The 22,906-nt window shown below is 36.0% G+C and overlaps 1 protein-coding gene across 1 annotated transcript in view; it reads right to left on the bottom strand.

Annotated features, from left to right (window-relative positions):
- Window positions 1-22,906, bottom strand: part of MACROD2 (mono-ADP ribosylhydrolase 2) — a 1,879,699-nt gene that overhangs the window by 1,396,424 nt on the left and 460,369 nt on the right. The window lies entirely within an intron of this gene.

The raw sequence follows: 22,906 nt of genomic DNA, 5'->3' as shown, positions 1-22,906 counted from the left end.
GGCCAGGTAGCTCAGTTGATTAGCATAACATGTCCCCATGATTCACTGAGGTTGCTGGTTTGATCCCCAGAGCACATATAAGAACCAACCAGTGGCCCTAACTGCTTTGGTTCAGTGGATAGAGCATCAGCCTGCAGACTAAAGAGTCCCAGGTTCGATTCCAATCAAGGGCAAATTCTTGGGTTGTGGGCTTAATCTCCAGTGGGGGGGGATGGACGAGGCAGCTGATCAATGATTCTCTCTCATCATTGATGTTTCTATCTCTCTCTCCCTCTCCCTTCCTCTCTGAAATCAATATATATATGTGTGTGTATATATATATATATATATATATGTATATATATATATGTATATATACATATATATAGAGTCATATATATATAAATATAGCCATAGCACAATGTAACATACACACACACACACACACACACACACACATATATACACACACACGTGCATGCGTGCGTGTGTGCGTGTGTGTGCATGTGTGTGTGTGTTAAAAAAAACAAAAACAGAACCAACCAGTGAATGAATAAATAAGTGGAACAACAAAGCCATGGTTTTTTTTATCTCTCTCTCTCTCTTTCTGTGTCACTCTCTCTTCTTTCCTCTCTCTAAAAAACAATTTAAGAAGAATCTAGAGTCAATATTGTTGATAAGCTTCCACAATTCTAAAGATCATGAAAGTTTGAAACAATGTGGGAACTGCCATACATTCTGTTCAAACAATTAGCCTTGGACACTTGGAGAGTATAAACTTTTACTCTCAAATTTTCAGAGCTTATTCATATATTTCTTTCTTAAACTCTTTTTATGGTTGAAATAAACAAAACACAAATGCTTTTAAGCTGCCCATAGTCATCATTTCTATAGCTGGCTTTTTTCTTCATTCCTTCTTTTTAATCTTTTTTACTGGAGTAAATATATATGTAAAAGTCACAAAGTTAACATACTAAGGTAACCAGCACACAGATCAAGAAACTGAACATCACCAGGACTCCAGTAGTCCTCCCTGTGCATCCTTCTTGTCACTACCCTGTAATTCTAACCACCACCCTTGTAATACCACAGATTATTTTTATTTGTTTTTGAAGTTTATTGAATAATAGGATTTGAAGAAAATTGAATAATAGTAGATATACACATTGATGTCCATTTTTTTTAATTCAATACTGACCTCGTAAAATTCATCCATGTTATTGTATGCACTTATGGTTGATTCTCGTTTTTTGCTATATTATTCTTTTGTAACATTGAGCCAGAATTAATTCATCCATACTCCTGTAGATTATTTCCACTTTGGGATTAATAACAATAGTGCTCTTATAAACATTCTTGTGCATGTCCTTGAAAAACATATGGATTCATTTCTCTTAGGTGTGCACCTAGGCATGAAGTTGCTGAATCAGAAGTTAAGTGTCTATTTAGCTGTTGTTTTGCTGCCAGCTTCCCAAAATGGTGGCACTTCCCCCAGAAGAAAAGAACCTGAGTTGCACCAATAGTTGGTGTTGCCTGCCTTTTTCATTTTTATTATTTTGTAATGGCTGATTTCTGAACTCTTTCCCTTAATGGCATGTATGCTCCCAGTTTATTTGTAGCTTTTACCCTTCACAGTTTATAACATTCACAGTCTATAATATTTGACTTAACATCTAACGTTTAAGCTACTGAATAGATTTAGCCATATGAAGTAGGGTAAGCTCACCCTAAAATAAATTTGCCTAACTGTATTTTACTTTAATTTATAAGCAGAGGCAGACATATTATTTTAGTTAATTTCAGACTCCCTAAATATTGGAAGAAAAAATAATATGGAGGACCTAAATTTTGGTAGATTGCTAAACCAAGTCTCATAGATAACTTCTTTTAAAAAGTGTGCAGTTACACTAAACTGGGTTAGGGACAAGTTTGTGTAGACACGGAGGAGACATGGAAAGATATAAATTCTCCCCCCGTTTTTTTCACATTATTCTTCCTGGTAGTAGCATACAGCCAACAAAAATTCATTTTCAGTAATGGCTTAATATCTATACTACTAACTGATGTATTCGTGAAAGCAACATAACGTGAAATTGAAGTTTTAATAGTTTTCTTTTTTTAAGAGAAGAAATGTAATTAACTCATGGAAGATGAGCTAACAACATTATTCAAGACTCTGGTATTATTTTCCATTTTCCCTATATGCTATCTTGTCACTAAAAATGTGGCATACTTTCAGCTAGAAATTTAACTCCTAAAAAGCATTATGTCAGGAAAACTAGTCCATTAATGAGACATCTCACAGATACTGAGACAGAAAAAAAGATAGGAAAAAAAGATTTCCAGTTTGAAGGAAACCATGCCTGAGTGAGAATTTTTTTTCTTTCTTTTATTTTTTTGTTGTTGTTGTTGTAGTTGAAACAAAACAGAATTTCAAATTTACATGCTGCCAGAATATCACTTCTTGGTACTTGAAAGATAAATTGGGCTAGAAAGAAAAAAAAAACATTTTTCTGTAGTCCCCTGCAGTTTAGTAACCTGAAAGCAGAGAGTTGTAGCAATTTGAAGGGAGGGGGTTAGTTTCAGGCTGAAGATAGATACAGCTAATCCACTCCCTCAGGCAGAAGTCCAAATGGGATTTAGGAGGAGATTTAAGTGGGAAAATTATTTCACACAGAAAAATGTATATTACTTCTCTATGAAGCCTAAATTTTCCATATGTAATCTTTCCTCTCCTGCTTCCCACTCCCCCACAAAGAACTAAACCAAGGTTATTATTTAAACATTAATTAAATTAGGGAGAACGTTTGCTATAGTTTATATAACACAAACCCATATAACATTTTTCTAATTATAAGGATTTCATGTTTGAACAAACAACTCTCTTCTAAGCTGCTGAACATATTCGGAGGTAAATTAAACTTATTTGAGTGAGTTAAGCAATTACAACAAATTAGACAACAGCCTCACTTGCTCCCTAAACCACAAAGTCTTCATGAATGCTTTTCAGTGACCCACAAATGGAACAATAAGAAAGATGTTAAAAGGTACTGTCAAAGAAACTGAACTCTAAATGATGCAAGCTTTTGTCTAAATCCATCCAAATATAGGCGACAAATTGCCACGTCATGCTCTGGGGACCCTTTCTTGTGAAGACCTGGGTGATAATGAGATCCTTTGCCCTTCTGCAGTGTCAGGTCATATCAACTATAAATGAGCAAACTCTAGCCTGCAAATGCAGGGTGGGGCAAAAGCAGGCTTACAATTGTTTGTACAGAAAATAATACAATAACTAAAGGATATTAATACAAGGGTGAACTGTGTTTTTGCCTACTCACAACTGTAAATCTGCGTTTGCCTCACCCTGAATTTATTTAAATAGCCATCTATTTACTCATAAAATGAATCAAAATACTCTCTCATTCTACTATTGTATTTTATCCAGTAGGAAGGTAATATAAATCATACAAAACTCAAATAAGCTTATTCCTCCATCAACTAATTCAAAGTCCTTAGGAAAATGGCACCTTCCTCTCTTCCCAATACATCTCTAAAGTATGTTATGCTTTACAACAGTATCTTCTAAACGTCAGAATTTGGCACTGCTAAATATATGCTCCCATATTCCAGTAGCCCTTGTGGGAGTAATAAGAAATAATGCTCTGTTACTATTCAATTATAAAATGTACAATCTTTCTCTCTTTCTATATGCAATTCATAATGCAAAATGAGTGTCCATTATTGGGAGCTCACCAGATAGAATTAGGAGTTTTAATTATAATTCTAATTACTTATATTTGTAACATAATACAATTATCTCAGTTGATTTATTTCCTTTTCTATTCAAATGTCTAGCACAATCTGAATGCAAATGTGACTTACTTAATCTTTATATTACTGTTTCTGTTGCCAACTTGTTGTGGAGCGGACACAACAAAATGACCACTGGAGTCCAAGCCAATTGAAATTTAGGAGGCTTTTATTAGTTGGCCTGTGACTGACTGCTCAGCCTTCCCCTACTCAGGGAGTCCAGAGAGCAGTTCCGACCCTCAGGTGCAAGGTAGCTTTTAAGAACTAAAACCACATCCTTTTTAGCAGCCTAAATGAAACAATGGCAACCTCAAACAAAGCAGTTTTCTCAGCTATATCAGCACACTGTAAAGGTATTTAAAGTTAAACCCACATCCTAGGCACTCGGGCTAGCAATATCTTGTTCAGCTAAGCCTGTGGTCGGCAAACTGCAGCTCCCAAGCCACATACGGCTCTTTGGCCCCTTGAGTGTGGCTCTTCCACAAAGTACCACAGCCTGGGCAAATCTATTTTAAAAAGAAGTGGCATTAGAAGAAGTTTAAGTTTAAAAAATTTGGCTCTCAAAAGAAATTTCAATTGATATTTGGCTCTGTTGACTAATGAGTTTGCTGACCAGTGAACTAAGCTACTGGCATCCTGTTCTGCAAGGTGCAGCTGGGTTTCATGGTCAGGGAAGTCATAGGGACGTGCAATTAAAATTTTTCCACTCTCTAACAAACCCTGTATATAAACAGGCTTTCAAACATTGTCAGTCAGCTAACAATATGCTTTATAGACAGAGATAAAAATCAAAATAATTAACTAGAATAGCACAGGCAGTGACTAATCAGGATACACACCCAGCCAATCAGAGTGGTCATCACCATCAATAACAAGCATGGCCAGGCAAGCACGTTTGGCTGAAGAGCAGCCCCAATAAAACATGTTCTTCAAACAGTCACTGATATTTGTTGATCTTCCATGAGCTATAGCAGGGCCCATGTACATATGCACTCCCATACACATCTATAACTTGCTTTACTTCTTTTATTATTATTCTACATTATATCACTGAGGTATCCTCAGCATGCTATCAGATACACATCTACTTCATTCTTCTTAGTACCCTCATAATAATCTCAAATCATAGATATATCTTTCCTCTATTGGTAGATCATTTCTCCATATACACCTATTTAGGCTAACTTTCACTTAATCTAGTAAATATAATTGTAGTATACATGGTATACACATATATTCTTGTGTACTGTTTTCTTGTTTTCAACTCTGAAAATCAAGATTGTAAGTCAGAAGGTATATGTTTATCTTTTTAACTGATTATGTGAGATTGTTTTTCAAAAGAGACTGCAACAATTCACACTGTGAGTTCCTCTGCCCCTACAGGTTCGCACATGCTGTGCTATGGTTTGGCTTCCCTGGAAAATAGCCCTTTGAGTTGTTGAGCCTGGAGGCAGAGTTGGACTTCTATATCTCACATCATGAATCCATCTCAGGGAGAGGGCATAATCTTGGTCAAGACCTCTCTCTCTGACTGAGAAACATTCTTCAGGAAGGAATCAATTGAGAGTTGTCAGCCACCCACACTCTCAGTAGCAAGAATAATCCTTCAGCCCTAAATGGAAATCTGACCCCATCATATAAGTAAAAAAATGTATTTCATTGTTATTTGAATTTGTATTTCTCTAACTACTAATGTGGGCACATATTTTCACATGTCTTTGCCATCTGGAATTTCTCTTTTGCTTGTTGTTCATACTCTTTGCCCACTTTTCTTTTGGTTGTTAGCTTTCTTATTATCCTTTTGTAGAAACTCTTTGTATACTAGGGAGAGAAAATTTTTTGTTTTAATTTACAAATTAAATTTTGTTTTAATTTACAAATCATATGTAATGCCATTTAACTTCTCTCTCTCTCTCTCTCTCTCTCTCTCTCTCTCTCTCTCTCTCTCTCTCTCTCTCTCTTTCTCTCTCTTGCCAAATATATCAGGGGACTGATAGGAACAGGAAGCACAGTCAAAGATTTCAACTGAAAAAGTATTAAATAAAAGGGCTATGCCCAGAGATGCAGGCAGGGTTACAGAAACCAAAATAGATACTAAGAATAAAAAAGAGCTGCCTCTACTGCTAAGTCTTAAAAAGAAGAAGAGAAAGTAACTAGCAGAGTCTGATAAAAGCTGGAGATGTGGAAGAAGAGGTGGCTAGGTGATACAGTCAATAAAAGTTAACCTCTTGAGGCAAGGGGTTAGCCAGAGAAGGACATAGAGGATTTTGAGTGGGAGGAGGGAAAAATACAGAACAATCAATGCACCATATAAAACATTTAACTTTCTGTGTAGCAAAACATTTCAATTTTTAAAAATATTTTAAAGCATTGTTGTAAGCTATTATTTTTTATTTTGATTTTGAAATACTAGTAGTTTAAGACTCATAAGAAGTTGCACAAATACTACATAGAGCTCCTGTTTACCTTTCATCAGCTTTCCCCAATGAACATAACCATAGCACAATGTCAAAAACCAGGAAATTCACATGTGTACAATGTAATTCACTTGGATGCAGATTTTACATAGATTTTTAAGTTTTTACATGCACTAATTTGTGTTGTGTCTTTGTGTAGTTCCATGAAATTCATCACAAGTATAAATTTGAGTACACATTACCACAGTCTAATACAGAATTGTTCCATCACCACAGAGAATCTGTATTGTATTAACTCTTAATAGCAATATCCTTCTTCCAACGCAAATCCCTGACAACTAGTGAAACCACATTGGTTTTAATTTTGTAACTTTTAGAATGTTATATAAATGGAATCATACAGTATGTCACTATTAGAAATTGGTGCCCTAACCGTTTTTGGCTCAGTGGATAGAGCATCGGCCTGCGGACTAAAGGGTCCCAAGTTCGATTCTGGTCAGGAGCATGAACCTTGGTTGCGGGCACATACCCATTAGGGGGTGTGCAGGAAACAGCTGATTGATGTTTCTCTCTCATCAATGTTTCTAAATCTCCCCCTCTCCCTTCCTCTCTATAAAAAAAAAAAAAAAAAAAAAAAAAAAAAAAAACAGTAAAATATATATATTTTTAATTAAAAAAGGAAATTGGCTTTCCCTCCCTGTCTACTATAATGTTATTGAGATTCATCCAAGTAGTTGCATACATCAAGAGTTTGTTCCTTTTCATTACTGAATAGTATTCCATCTGTGGGATTGTTTACCAATTTGTCCAATGAAGGACATTGGCTTGTGTCCAATCTTTGGCCATTACAAATAAAACTATTGAAACTTCCATGCCATATTTTTGTGTGAATATGTCTTGATTTCTCTGTTCAAAAGGGCAATTGCTGGATTACATGAAGATTTATGTTTAACTTTATAAGAAGCTGCTGTTTCCATTTCTGGGAAGATATATTAGATGCAATTTTCTTTATTTTCTTTTTTTAAATATATTTTATTGATTTTTCACAGAGAGGAGGAGAGAGGGATAGAGAGTTAGAAACATCGATGGGAGAGAATCATCGATCAGCTGCCTCTTGCACACCCCCTACTGGGGATGTGCCCGCAACCAAGGTACATGCCCTTGACTGGAATGGAACCTGGGACCTTTCAGCCCGCAGGCCGACGCTCTGTCCACTGAGCCAAACCAGTTTCAGCTGTAATTTTCTTTATTTGAAAATAAACAACTGAAGAGCTGCCTCTACTTTATTTGTTTCTATAAACATCTAAAAACTCTGAACATTATGAATAATCAAGAAATGCAAGCAAACAAATAACAAAAAACCAACAAGACCGCTCTGAAAAATGGAATAAAAAAGACAGAAAAAATCAAAAGAATGACAGAGTACTGAGTTCCCTCCTTGCCCCATATATTCAAAACTTAAAGCTAAAGATATTGGTAACCCAGAAATGCCCATGGATACAGACCTAAAAGAAAAAGTCCAACAAAAGCCTACTGCCAGACAAGTCAATATTTTATATAACCAGTATATTCCAGCCTATCATAATAGGAAAATATACACACAAATACTATGCCTCACTCCACCAGCAAGGCAAAGTAAGGAGCAGAGACCCCCACCTTTGTGAGGCTGCAATGAGGCAATCCCAACACACCACAACTATTACAGAATAGATCCGAGTATGCCAATCAGGTATCTAGACTTTCATCCTCACCAGATGATAGAAGCTTACACAGCATCACTGTGTTATCGGTGGAAGTAAAACTCTTGAGGTGAGGGGGAAAGAATTATTGAGGCCCCCGGAGGATGGGATTTTGTGGAAAGCTTTATTAATGATGTAAATTTAAGGGAGTTTTCCTCCAAAGATCCATCTTCATTCTTTTGTCATATCCTTCCAGGTGGGTCCTCAGCAGAGCTAGAATTAAGGTCACTGCCCAGAATTCCTGCTTCACATGAAAGCACAGTCCAGTCTGATATTTGGCTAAATTAGCTTGTGTTTCCAGCTGCAGTCATTGTCTGTGGGGTCTCCATGGCCATGGGGAATGCAGATGCTAAGGCCACATGGAAGGCCACCAAAAGGGTGAGCATGGGTCATGGAGCAAAAGAGTGAGAGAGAACTAGAAGGCAAGTGAGAAAAGGAATTCTTTGGAGATTTTAACCTTCCAAGATTTCACAGGCCTACACTGGGGTCCACCTTTCTAGCCAATGGTCTTTTCCCAGGCTAGATTGACAGGTAAGCACCTCCCCTATTCCACTCCAAATTCATTGACTCCCCTTTTGTTCAAACGCATTCCCAAGTGATCTGCAGGGAATGAACAGGTGGAGCCTGAAGCTGTATCTTCCTGAAGCTGCTCTGTTGAGCCTCCATTTTGCTCTTTTCCTATTATTAACTACATAATTAGGATGATAAATGGAGACCACAACAGATCCAGGCCATCTACTCCACCCAGAAATAATGAGAAGGCCTATCCTTGGTTGGGAACAAAGACATGGTAGCATACCTGAATTGTATTTCTCCTTGGCAGTATTTAATCAGTGTCCCCTCTTCCCCTGCCAGAGAAGTGTCAGAGGAATTTAACTAAAACAGAAGGTTTAACTAAGATCCAGAATTGGGTAACATAATACAAAAATGTTCAGGTGTCAATAAAAAAGATCACTCATCACAGCCAGAACCAGTAAGATATCAAACTGCATGAAAGATAACGATCAATAAATGCCAACACCAAGATGGCATAGATGTTATCATTACCTGACACAGACTTAAAGCATCCATGATAAAATGATTCAGTGAGCAATCATACACTTCAAACAAGTGAAGAAAATAGAAAGTCTCAGCAAAGAAGTAGGAGATATAAAAAGAATCAAATAGAAATTTTAGAACTGAAACACAGAATAACCAAAATAAAAGCCCAGAGAGTGAGCTAAACAGTGAAGGGGACAGAAGAATCAGTAAAATGGAAAACAAAACAAGAGAATGATCAGATTTGAATAACACAGAGAAAATAAACTAGGAAAACAAAACACAGAGTCTCAGAGACCTAGCAATTGCATAATGTGAGTCTTTCAGCAAGAGGAGAAAGAGGGCAGAGCTAAAAGAGTACTGGAAGAAATAAAGGTTGGAAACTTCTCAAATTTAGCAAGAGATATAAACCTATAGATTCAAGAAGCAAAAAAAAAAAAAACCTTAATTGGGATAATCCCAAAAGATCCATGCCACCACACATTATAATTAGACTCCTAAAAACTAAAGACAAAGAAAGAAATCTTGAAAGCAGCAGAGAAAAACAATTGTCTTACTAATAAGGAGAAAATAATTCAAATGACAGTGGATTTCTCATTTAAATGATGACAATTACAAGAAATTGGCACAAAAGACCCCAAATTTTATATCTAAGAGAAATATTCTTCAGGAATAAAGGGAAAATCAGCACATTTTCAGATTAAAGAAAACTAACAGAATTTGCAGCCAGCAGATTTGCCCTACAAGACTGGCTAAAATAAGCAGGAAGTGAAAGATGAAAATAGAAACATGGGACCATCACGTAGAAGAAAAGACAACTCAATAAAAAGTCTGGGTAAACACAAGTTTTCCTTCTCCTCCTGAGTTTTCTATTCTGTATTATGGTTGAAGCAAAAATTATAACTCTATATACTATGGTTTTCAATGTACAAGGAGAAAATAGTTAAGATATTTATAAGTCCTCTTTCAAAAAGTATATATTTAGATCCTTTGCCCATTTTTTATTGGATCATTTATCTTCCTTTTGTTAAATTGTATGAGTTCTCTGTAAATTTTAGAGATAAATCCCAATGATATCTGAAATATTATATCATTGACAAATATGTTATCCCATGCAGTGAGCTTTCTTAGTATTTTCTTGATTATTTCTTTTGCTGTGCTGAAGCTTTTTATTTTGATGTAGTCCCATTTGTTTATTTTCTCCTTAGTCCCCACTGTCCTACAAGCTGTGTCTGTAAAGATAATGCTAGGATATATGTCTGCTATTTTTCTGACTATGGAGTCTTGAAAATTTTTTATGGTATCCCGTCTTACATTTAAGTCCTTTAGCCATTTTGTGTGTGTGTGTGTGTCTGTGTGTGTGTGTGTGTGTGTGTGTGTATGGTGTAAGTTGGTGATCTAGTTTCATACAGAAGGTCCAGAGACATATGAAAATAATGCTCAAAATCACTAATCGTCTGAGAAATGCAAATCAAAACAACAATATCTCAGACCTGTCAGAATGGCTATCATCAACAAATCAACAAATGACAAGTGCTGGTGAGAATATGGAGAAAAAAGGACCCTCCTGCATTGCTGTTGGGAATGCAGACTGGTGCAGCCACTGTGGAAGACAGTATTGAGTCTCCTTAAAAAATTCAAAATGAAACTCTAATTTGACCCAGTAATCCCACTTCTAGGACTATATCCCAAGAAATTAAAATACCAATCAGAAAGGATATATGCACCCCTATGTTCATAGCAGCACAATTTACAATAGCTAAAATTTGTAAACACCCTAAGTGCCCATAAGCAGATGAGGTGGTTAAAAAACTGTGGTACATCTACAAAATGTAATACTATTCTGCTATAGAAAAGAAGAAACTTTTACTATTTGCAACAGCATGGATGGACCTTGAGAGCATTATGCTAAGTGAAATAAGCCAGTCGGACAAAGATAAATATCGCATAATCTCACTCATATGTGGGATATAATGATGAACATAATTTGATGAACAAAAATAGATCCAGATACAAATGGTAGGGGATGGGAGGTTAGAGAGTAACCAAAAAACTTGTATGCATACATGTTAGCATAACCAATGGACAAAGACACTGGGGCAGTGGTGGCTTGCCCGGGATGGATATGGCTGGGGTGTTAGTTGGGAGAAAAAGAGATATATATATATATAAAACTTTAGACAATAAAATAATTAATTAAAATAAGATATTTATATTATAAATAAGAGAGGGTAAAGGGATGTAAAAGAAAGAATACTTCTATATTTACTTGAACTGATAAAAATGATAATACCAGTAAACTGTGATAAATTACAATAATCAAGACTGAGGTATTTGTGGAGGGATAGAGACATAGATAATAATAGAACAGAAAGACTAGAGAACTCAGAAACAAAACCACATGAATATGCCAAAGGATTCTTGACAGAAGAACAAAAACATATTACATTAAGGAAGAATAGCCTTTTTCAAGAAATAGTGCTAGAGCAATTAGACATCAATTGAAATAAAAAGAATCACAGTCTATGTTTCACAATTTATATAAAACTTATCTTGAATTAAATCATGGATTTAAAGGTAAAACTTTCAGAAAAAAATAGGAGAATATGTTTGGAATTGAGGGTTGAGGGATGAGCCTAGTTCTTATGCTTGATACTAAAATCACGATCCATAAAATTAAATTTGGATTTCATCAAAACTTAAAGTTTTTGTTCTGTGAAAGACCCTTTTAAGAGAAAATATTTGCAAACCCCATATCCAACAAATCACTAATAACTAGAATATATACAGAACTCTCAAAACTACAATAGTAAAAAAATAATTTCTTACCCATTGAAACAGCATGGAGTCACCTGGAGAGTATTTTGCTAAATGAAATAAGTTAGTCAGACAAAGACAAGTATCACATAATTTCAACTCATTTGTGGAATCTAAATAACAAAATAAACTGATGAACTTAATGGATCCAGAGACATAGAAGCATGGAACAGAGTGCAGAATCTCAGAGGGAAGGCAGGGGAGGGTGGGTGGGATGTAATCAACCAAAGACTTTGTATGCATATATGGACACAGACAATAGGTGATGAAGGCCTGGGGCAGGGGGCAGGGTGAGCTGGAAAGGATTAAGAGGTTGGGAGTGGGGGAAGGGTGGCACATATAGTACTTTCAGCAATAAAGAATCGTAAAAGAATTACAGATGGACAAAAAAAAAAAGCAAAAAAAACAACAAACACTAAACAACAAAAAATCAATCAAATCAGAAAATGAGCAAAATATATGAAGAGTCATTTCATTGGAGAAGATAGATTTAAGGCGATTAAACAAATGAAAAGATCAGTCACTAGGCAAATGCAAATTATAGCTATACACCTATCAGAATGGCATAAATAAAAAATAGTTGCAATACAAAATGCTGGTTAGGAAGCAAAGAAACTGGATTGCTTATGCATTATTGGTGGGAATGTAAAATGCTACAGAATCAATGAAAAATATTCTTGCAGTTTCTGTAAAAAATAAACATGCAACAACCATACGATATAACAATTGCACTTTTGGGCACTTAACCCGGAGAAATGAAAAAAAAAAAATTAGCACAAAAACCTAAACATGAGTCTTTATATTCAAAATAGCCAAAAACTAAAAACAACACAGATGCCCTTCAATGGGTGAATGGTAAAATGAATTTGGTACATTTATACCATGGAATACTACTCAGCAACATAGATATAGTAACTATTGATACATGCAGCCACCTGAATGAATCTCTAGAGAAATATGCTGGTAGGAATAAAGCCAATACTAAAGTTATCCACTATAGTATTTTATTTGTTTAACATTCTTGGAATGGCAGAGGGATAAAAAACACAAGGAATCCTTAAGGTGACAGAAGTGTTCTGTTTCTTGACTGTCAATATCAGTAGCCTGTCAATGATATTGGGCTATATTTTAAATGAAAAATTAAAACCTTTCTGCAAAGAAATAGAATGCAAAAAAAGAGAAAGAACCATATAGAGAACTGATATTGTACTACAGTTCTTCAAAATGTTACCAGTGAAGGAAACTGGGTAAGGCACATGTGAAATCTCTGCATTATTTTTTATAACTGCCTACAAAACCACAAATATCTCAATATCACAATTTTAGTTAATAAGAAAATAAGCTTCCAAATTCCTTACAGAATGATTTTACCATTTTTTTTCATATCAACAATGATGAGAGAGATCCAGTTTCTCTGCATTCTCACCAGCATTTGTTATATTCGACATCTAAAAATTTTAATTATTCTAATAGATGTGCTGAGGTGTCTATCATTTTTAACCTTTAAATATCCAATCTATTAAAATAAAGAAGAGGTTTTTTTTGTGTGTTTTTTTGTTTGTTTTTTTACTAAAAATAAAGAAAGATCCCAGTACCTTTTAGGAGGAGTTGCTATCTCCCCTGCCAACTGGTGTATTTGCTTTCTTTATACTCTGAATGCTTTGTAACTCATCCTGTTTTCCCTTCTGAACTTGGCTTCCTGGAAGCTTATGCAGAGATTTTCCACCTCCAAGAGACTAACATAGCCTCATGTTTTGCCACCACCCAGACAGGCAGGCAGAGGAGGAGGGAATGACCCTAGTCATTGGATTATAGAAATTGGATTAGGAGCACTGAAAGGAGAGACAGAATTAAACTCAATTCCAACCCAGTTCTCCAAGGAGAAGGTCCACAATCCAGTCTAGGCTGAAGAAGGTTGTGGTTGCAGGTCCTGTTCATTCTAGGCCAAGGCTGACAACCGAGGGAAATCAGGTCCAAGAGGAACAGGGCAGACACCCTGCTCGCAAATCATAGAACAGAGATGGTCAGAATGGTGCAGAGGGCACCAACCTTTCCCAATAGTTTCAAAGAAAGACAGCAGAGCACCAGATAAGACAGCCCAGTCCCCTGGGAGAGAGAGAGAGCTGGCAGCAATGCCAGGCAACAAATAGCAGAGAGGGGCTTCCCTGCAGAATCCCCTCCCAGAGCAAGGAAGAAAAAGCCAGAAAGGACAAAAACTACCAGGAAACCAAAAGACCTAGACAGAAGGAGAGAGCAGACCCATTCAATTTAAATTCGCACAATCTGGAGGTCTAGGGTGTTAGATTCATTAACATTCTCATTTCTCTTTATTTTCAGAAGTAGGGCATGCATTCAAAAGATAGTTGAATACCAATTTTAAACAGTAAGAATATAACCCAAGGTCAGACTGTATAGGCCCAATTTTTACACTCTACTACTATTGCTATCTTTGACAAATAAGTTTTGGTATAGTTATCTTTTTGCTATCATGAATAGTTAGAGAATGTATTTTTATTATATCAGTACCTTTTTTAGTCTGAAATCTTTTACCTCCCTGTTGGAAGTTAGTATTTGCATAAATAATAAATAAAACATATTATGCAAGAGAATGATGAAATAATAATAATTTTAAAAAAGCAAGTTACTGTACATGTTTGTTGCAATAGGTTTTTTACTAAGAAGTGAATTTGACTCCGTTTACATATTTGGACAAAATGAACTATTTTTTTTTTAATCAGTGCAACAAAGTGATTCTTGAGGACACTTCATTTCCTAACATATTTTCATGTGGAGGCTCACAAAAAGCACAGATGTTTCAAAATTGTGTCCAATGGTTTTTATATCCCAAGTCTCAAGACATTAAAAAAGGGAGTTTTCTGCCAACACATCTATCTAATCATCCTGTCTTTACCTCATCCAGAGCCAAAAGTTCTACCCTCCATGTCCAGATGGCATTAGTGCATCTTGTTAAAATCAGTATATTGCAGATTATTGCTAAAGACTGTTAAAAGTTCAAAAAGTGTAAAAGATCATGCCTCATATATAGTTGATTGACTTCCTTGACCTAGTCTTATAATTCTTACCAGAATAATTTATTGGGCATTTTATGTTTCTCATCCCAATTATTTTAAATCTGACTCCCAAGTTCATTCTTTATGCAGGAACTGAGGAGTGTGATTTAAATTGTAGTAGAAACCATTGGCAGCACAATGTCAGAGATCTCTCGTAGCAATATTGTTTACAGATACATCTCCTAGGACAATGGGAACTAAAGAGAAAATAAATAAATGGGACTGCATCAAAATTAAAACCTTCACAACAAAATAAACCATCAACAAAGTAACAAGAGAGCTCACCCAACCCAGTTCATGGGATAAGATATTTGCCAATGTTATATCCCATAAGGGGTTAATTTCTAAAATTTACAGGGAACTCATACAACTTAACAAAAGGAAGATAAACAATGCAATTAAAAATGGACAAAGGACCTAAATAGACAGATCTCCAAAGTGCCAAAGTGGACATACAGAAGGACAAAAGGCATATGAAAAAAGGCTCAAAGTGACTAATCATCTGAGAGACACAAATCAATACAACAATTGGGTAACACCTCACAACTCTCAGAATGGCTACCATCAACAAATCAACAAAGGACAAGTGTTGGCAAGAATAGTGAAGAAAAAGGAACCATTGTGAACTGTTAGTGGGAATGCAGACTGGTGCAACCACTGTAGAAAACAGTTTGGAGATTCCTTTAAAAATTAAAAATGGAACTCCCATTTGACCCAATGACCCCACTTCTATTGGTATAAATATAACCTAAAAAACCTGAAACACAAATCAGAAAGAATATATTCACCCCTATGTTCATATAGCAGCACAATTTACAATAGCTAAGATTTAGAAGCAGCCTAATGCCCATCAGCAAATGAGTGATTAAAAAACTGTGATACATCTATACCATGGAATACTATGCAGCTATAAAAAGAAAGAACTCTTATAATTTCCAACAGCATGGATGGACCTAGAGAGCATTATGCTAAGTAAAATAAGCAAGTCATAGAAAAATAAGTATCAAATGATCTCACTCATATGTGGAATTTAATGAACAATATAAACTAATGAACAAAAATAGACCAGAGACAGAACCATTAAACAGACTGTCAAACCACAGAAAGAAGGTGGTGGGGGGTGGGAGCGAAGGGTCAACCAATGAACTCATATGCTGATATGCACAACTTATAGACACAGACTCTGGGGTGGTGAGGGCCTGAGGTTGCAGGGGCAGGATTGGAAAGGTCAATGGGAGAAAAAGGAGACATATGTAATACTTTCAACAATGAAGAATTTTTTAAATTATAGTAGAGGAGATACAACACTAGAGATTACACTTCAAAGTGTTCAAAATGTTGTTCCTTCCTGATCGTTACAATATTTTCAGATGAAACCTATACAAACAGAGTTATCTAAAGTAAACAGCAAAAATCCCTGGAGAAATCTTGTTCAGTACTGAAAATAAAGATATAAATTTCCAAAATCACACATAGGATTCAATGTCACTGTTAAAATTTAAAAAGTCCATGAAAATGTTAAATGTTAGAATACTAAAAGCGTTTTCAGCAATTATTCCAAAACATTTGCACATGTTTCTGATCCATAATCCTAAGGCAACTTAAAACTGAACTTAAATATCTCCAAAGTCAATAGATTTAAAAAGACAATTTGAAAGTAATACATTTAGAAAAAAAAATTTGTAATCAGGTTATAAATATTTTTTTTTATTGATTATGGTATCACATAATTGTCCTCATCTCCCCAATCCCATCCCAAACCCCTCCCTACCTATGCATATGTAGGTTATAAATATTAAAATAAATATAATAAAATGCATTTAACCAGTATCATCTGTAATAAAAAAAAAAAGCATAATACGCTAATTATTCAATATATCAGACTTCCTTCTGGACAACCTTCCTGACAAAGCCTGGGCTGTGAGAGAAGCCTGGGATCCGGGTGCCAGAGTAAAGCCAGTGCCAGCAGCTGGGAGAAGCATGCATCAAGTCTCTAGTTGCCACTGTGTAACGTTTCCAGGGTGTAGGTGTTAATCTATCTGGACAATATTTTAATTACTGCATATTATCATAAAGCAATAAAACTTCATTTGAATCTGACAGTCCATCTGTTAAAATCCCCGTATTTCAAATAAAAGTACTAGTAAAACATCTTGTATTCAATTAAAATAAATTTGTGAGGTTCCTTGTAGGATAATAAGGTCAAATTCTAAAGTTTATTCACAGGAAGAGAGTAAGCTAGAGGTTTAAAAAAAGCAAATTAAAATTCAATATATTATATTAGTTTGCTGTTCTATGAACATTGGAAGTATTACTGTGTAATCATTGCTAAAATAAGTGTCGGCATTCACCAGGAATCAATTAATATTGCCCCAAAGTGGTGGTGACAGACTAGACAAAATATGGCCCACTGTGATGAACGTAGATCTACTGGAAGATGAAAAAAATAAATTGTATAACAGAATCTCAAGAAAATCACTTCAGAAAAAAAAAATGACATTCAAACTCTTTAAATAACAAAGCTGGGTAATGATCTTGGATAGAATGAGTTGTGATATTGTAAGTTTTAATATTGTTTCCTATTCTTATCCTTATAAATCCCTGGACAGGGTGCACTTCCTGTCTTTGTCCCTCAATGACTTGGGAAGCAGCCACAGAGTCATGCCTGCATTGGAGTATTCTAGAGGTCAGTTTTTAACACCATGTCCAACTCCTGTGTATTGTGAGTGTGTGTGTGTGTGTGTGTGTGTGTGTGTGTGTGCATTAATTATAGCTATTTATTTCCAAGAAAAAAAATGTGGTAAGCAATCTTCTCTGCCTACCATCTCCACCATGCTCACCTTCTTTCAACATATCAAAAGTTCTTTTAGCATAATCCTAACCATCTTGCCTTTTAAAAGTCTCTAGAGAAGGGTCTTTAAAACAGGTCCTCTCTTGCTCAAAAAATCTTTGTCCTGTCAAAATGCATAAGTAGAATATTACTTATTAAGGGCTAAGTAATAGAGTTTGAATACTTAAATAGGTGACTAAGATGCTATTAAAACACTTTCACATTCATGAGACAAAAAAAAAGGGCAATAAAAATAAAGAAAATATAAAGTTCCAAATTGGTGTGTTAGATGAACCCCTGAGCTCTGTTTGACACCAGAGTGTCAGAGAAGGAAAATGGCAACAGCCATTACTGTCTTCATTTGATGACACAAGAAACATCTCTGAGAATTTTAGTATTCCCAGTGGGATCTACAAAATATGCATGATTCATATCTTTAAACATCACTCCAGTCAACTTACAAAATAGAGAATTCATTGTAAAAGGTTTGAAGGTCAGACCTAACACCATTTACAATATATAACTTAAAATGTGAAAATTACAGTTATAAGATATCCCAATATTATAAACTTTGAAATTTGAGAAATAATAACATGAACAAAAAAAAATAGAAAGTAAAGAGAGAACAAGTAGAAAAGTGGATATATATTGATAATACACTTTTGCATTCAGAGGATTATACATAATGCTTGAAAAAGATAAATCAAATATAGAGATTTGATGATAGATTACAGATGTATAAGATTTTTTTAAACAAAGAGCTTCCTAATCAAGATAAGATGACAAAATTAGGAGGATGGAGGGTGATTTGAGTTAAATAGGTATAGTAGCTCATCTTGTTCAATAGCTGACCTCTTTTGAAGTTATTTATTCTAGTGCATAGGATTTAAATATGATAATGTATTAAATTACCAGATACTAGCTAGTATTTATTTATATTAAATATAATTATTTACTTGTTTAAATTAAATTTATATATTCAATTTACATATAAACACAGGCTGATAGAATATTTCATTTGTATCTCTTAAGAATAAATTCTAAAAACATAATTATTATACTTACTACAGGACTGGTGCATGAAATTTGTGTGTATGGATGTGTCCCTCAGCCCAGCCTGCACCCTCTCCAATCTGGGACCCTAAGAGGGATATCTGACTGCCAGTTTAGGCCTGATCCTGCAATCCAGGATGGCTGGCTCCTAACCATCCTAACCACTAGCCTGTCTGCCTGCCTGACTGCCCCTAACCACTCTGCATGCTAGCCTCACAGCCCCCTATCTGCTCCCCTGCTGGCCTGATTGATGCCTAACTGCTCCCCTGCTGGCATGATAGTCCCCAACTCCCCTCCCTTGCCAGTTCAATCATCCCCAATTGCTTTCCCCTGTGGGGCTGAGTGGACTGGTCAAGTCTGGCTGGGATGAGGCTGGATGCTGCAGGAGCTGGGTAAGGTGAAACTGAGGGGACTGTGGGACTCTGGCTGGATGAGGCAGGGCTGAGGGGACTGGATACCACCATCTTGTGGCTGTGGGTGCTGCCATCTTGTGAGAGCATGTCAGTCAATTAGCATATTCCTTCTTTATTGGCAGTGGGTGCTACTTTTGTGAAGGTGTGACAGTCAATTAGCATATTCCCTCTTTATTATATAGAATGAGGTTCAGTGAGATAACAGGCAGTATTCCTAACAGTTTATTGTTCTCAAATATAAATACTGAAATTTGCTTTGATTTCTAAAGTTCATACTATCACTTTGGGTAGAGATCTTTCTCTACAGAGAGGAATGGAGAGGGATAGATGGTTAGCAACATCGATGAGATAGAAACATCAATCAGCTGCCTCCTGCACATTCCCCTACTGTGTATGTGCCTGCAATCAAGGTACATGCCCTTGACTGGAATCCAACCTGGGACCCTTCAGTCTGCAGGTTGATGCTCTATCCATTGAGGCAAACCAATTAGGGTATGATTGATTGATCATTTATAATTATATAATGTCTCTCTTTGTCTCTAACAATTTTCTTTGTTCTTAAGTCTTCTTTAACTGATATTAATATAACTCATTTTTAAAATTTGATGTTTGCATCCTGTATCTGTTTCTATGCTTTTACTTTCAACCAACCCAGGTTGTTGTATTTGAAGTGAATTTCTTATAAATAGCATATTATTGGATTTTTATCTATAATGCAAAAATCTTTTAATTGGTGTATTTAAACCATTTGCATTTTTTTTTACCATTTGCATTTTTAGCAGCTTTATTGATTCACACATGATATAATTGGCTCATTTAAAGTATATGATTCAATGATTTTTATACATTCATGCACTTGTTCAACCATTCCAACAATCAAATTTTGAACATTTACATCATACCAAAAAAAATATTCTAATTAATATTCACTTCCTATTCTCCTCTACCCCCCAAAAAAAAATTCTCTCTCTAAGCCCTGGGAACCTAGCCACATGCTTCCTGCCTCTATGAATTTACCTAATTGGGCCTTATGCAGTTTTTTTATGACTAGCTTTTTTTTTTTCACTCAGCATAAGGTTTCCAAAGTAAGTCCATGTTGTAGCATGTGCAAGAATTTCATTCCTTTTTAAGGATGAACAATTTTCCATTTTCTAGATATAACACATTTTAAAAATCCATTCAGCAGTTGATTAACATTTGTTTGTTTTTCCATTTGGGTGCTAATCTGAATTATGCTTCTATGAATATTCATACACAATATCTGTATGTTTTCATATTTCATGGGTATATAACTAGGGGTAGAATTACTGGGTCAAATGATAAGTCCATGTTTAGCAACTTTAGGACCTGCCACATCATTTTCCAAAATGACCATCTTATACTCCTGCTGGCAATGCATGAGGCTTCCAATGTCTCCATATTCTATTATAATCAATAATTATCTCTTAATAAAAGATATTTATCCTACTAGCTGAGAAATAGTATATCATTGTGGTTTTGATTTATATTTCTCTTATGGATAATAATGTTCAGCATCTTTTCATGTGCTTATTAGATATTTGTATAACTTCATTAGAGGGATATCCAGAACACTTACCATTCTGAAATTGTACTTATCTTTTTATCATTGAGTTGTAAGAGAACTTTATATATTTAGGATACAAGTCCCTTATCAGATCAAACATGATTTGCAAATACTGTGATTTGAAGTATAAAAGTGTAAAATTTTTATGAAGTCCAGTTTCTATATCTTCATTTTGTTGCTTTTGCTGTCACATCTAGAAATGCATTGCTTAATGCAGTCACATTTTGCACCTGTGACTTCTTCCAAAAGTTTTATGGTTTTAGTTCTTACATTGAAATCTATGAAACATTTGGAGTTAATGTTTGTGAGTGGTGTAAAAAGAGGATCTATCTTCATTTGTTAGCATGTACTAGTAGATATCCAGTTGTCCTAATACCATTTCTTTCAAAGGCTATTCTTCTTTCATCAAATTGTCCTGGCACACTTATTGCAAGTCAATTGCCATGGATGTCAGAGATCATTTCTGGACTCTCAATTCTCTTTCATTGATCTATATATTCATTCCTGTGCCAATTACACACCATATTGATTATGTATTATTAGAGCAAAATTTGAAATTAGAAAGTGTAAGTCCTCCCACATTGTTCTTTCTTCTCAAGATTGTTTTGGTTTTCCCCCTTCAGCAGCTCCCACCATCTACCACTGAAAAGCCACAGTGGCTGTGGCTGGCAACCTCATCAACTTACTCAAGTCTCACCAGAAAGGTGTGAAGCCACCAGAGGAAGCAGTCAGCAGACAAATATGGATTAAACAGAAATTTTTTTTTTCCAAAAATTATCTTATAAAAAAATATTCTAAACTGGAGAAACCAAAATGATAGCATAGGTAACCACTTATACTTTCTGCCTCTCACAACCACATCAAAACCACAACTCAGCAGCAGAACAACTACCACCCAGAACCACAGGAAACTTGGCTAAGTAGAAGTTCCACAACTAGAAAGGTGAAGAAAGCTCATTGAGACTGGTAAGAGGTGCAGAGGCACAGAAAGTGCTGCACCTGGATGTGCTGCTTTTTAAATCAGAAGGGAGATACAAGCTCTCGCTTGTTTAGAATTCCAGTTCTGGGCAAGACCCTGGGGACCCAGACATATATGGGGAGAAACTGGACTGTCTTGCATTGGGATAGGAACTCAAGGGTGGCTTACTCTTAGAGGTGCTCACAGTGATCATTGTTCCTGCACAAGGGTGTGGGACATGGAGAACCTTGGACTTCACTGGTTCAGGGCAGCCATCACTGTTTGCTCCACCCTGGTGATTCTCAGATAACCATCCCCTCCCAATTACAATCTCACCCTAGCTGTGTGCATTGGCTTTTGCATATGAATGGCCTGTCATTTCACCTCAAAGAAATTTCAGCTAGGTCAGAGAGCCCAAGAGATTCTAAAAGAAGGCCCACTGCATGGCAGCAGTAGCGGCCTTGCTTCACAGCTGCACCTCAACTGGGCACTTCCAAACCCCATACAAAGAGGAGGAATCTGCAAATGTCTCTGTAGCTCCTGCTAGGTGGTCCCAGACAGTGGCTGACCTTGCATCTTCAAGAGCCAGTAAACCCAGTGGTCAGAGTGAGACAATAGCAGATTACAACTCCTAAGATCCATAAGAGACACACTCAAAGGACAGACTCAGTGAGAAACAAAGCCCCACTGAAGCAAGTCCTGCCCCGTAAGGTATCTTCTGTGCAACAGATCTTCCACTATAGACATAGCTCATCATCATAGCCAACTGGCCTGGAGACCAACTCTTCCCAGTGATAACAATTGCAGTCAAGGGTTAACTACAACAAAACTGTACAAAAAAAAAAGCCTACAAAGGGGAGCATCAAGAGTGTCTACCTCAGATGACTGGGGTGGCTGAGCCACTGGGCCCTATAAGACACCAACCACATAAGGCAACTCTATCAACTCAAGGAGTCTTAGCCACTACACAGTAAATAGAAACAAACACAGGGAAGCAGCCAAAATGTGGAGACAAAGAAACAAATCACAAATGAAAAATGGATGAAAGCAAAATACTGGATATAGAGTTCAAAACCACAGCTATAAGGTTACTCAAGAATCTTCTAGAAACCTCCAAGAAATTCAGTGAGACTCTCAAGGATATGAAAAAGGACCAGTCAGAAATTAAGCATACAAAGAATAATATACAGAGATCC

The sequence above is a fragment of the Pipistrellus kuhlii genome, unplaced genomic scaffold (assembly GCF_014108245.1).
Source record: "Pipistrellus kuhlii isolate mPipKuh1 unplaced genomic scaffold, mPipKuh1.p scaffold_m20_p_6, whole genome shotgun sequence".
Taxonomy (NCBI): domain Eukaryota; kingdom Metazoa; phylum Chordata; class Mammalia; order Chiroptera; family Vespertilionidae; genus Pipistrellus; species Pipistrellus kuhlii.
This window is presented reverse-complemented; position numbering and strand designations above follow the sequence as displayed.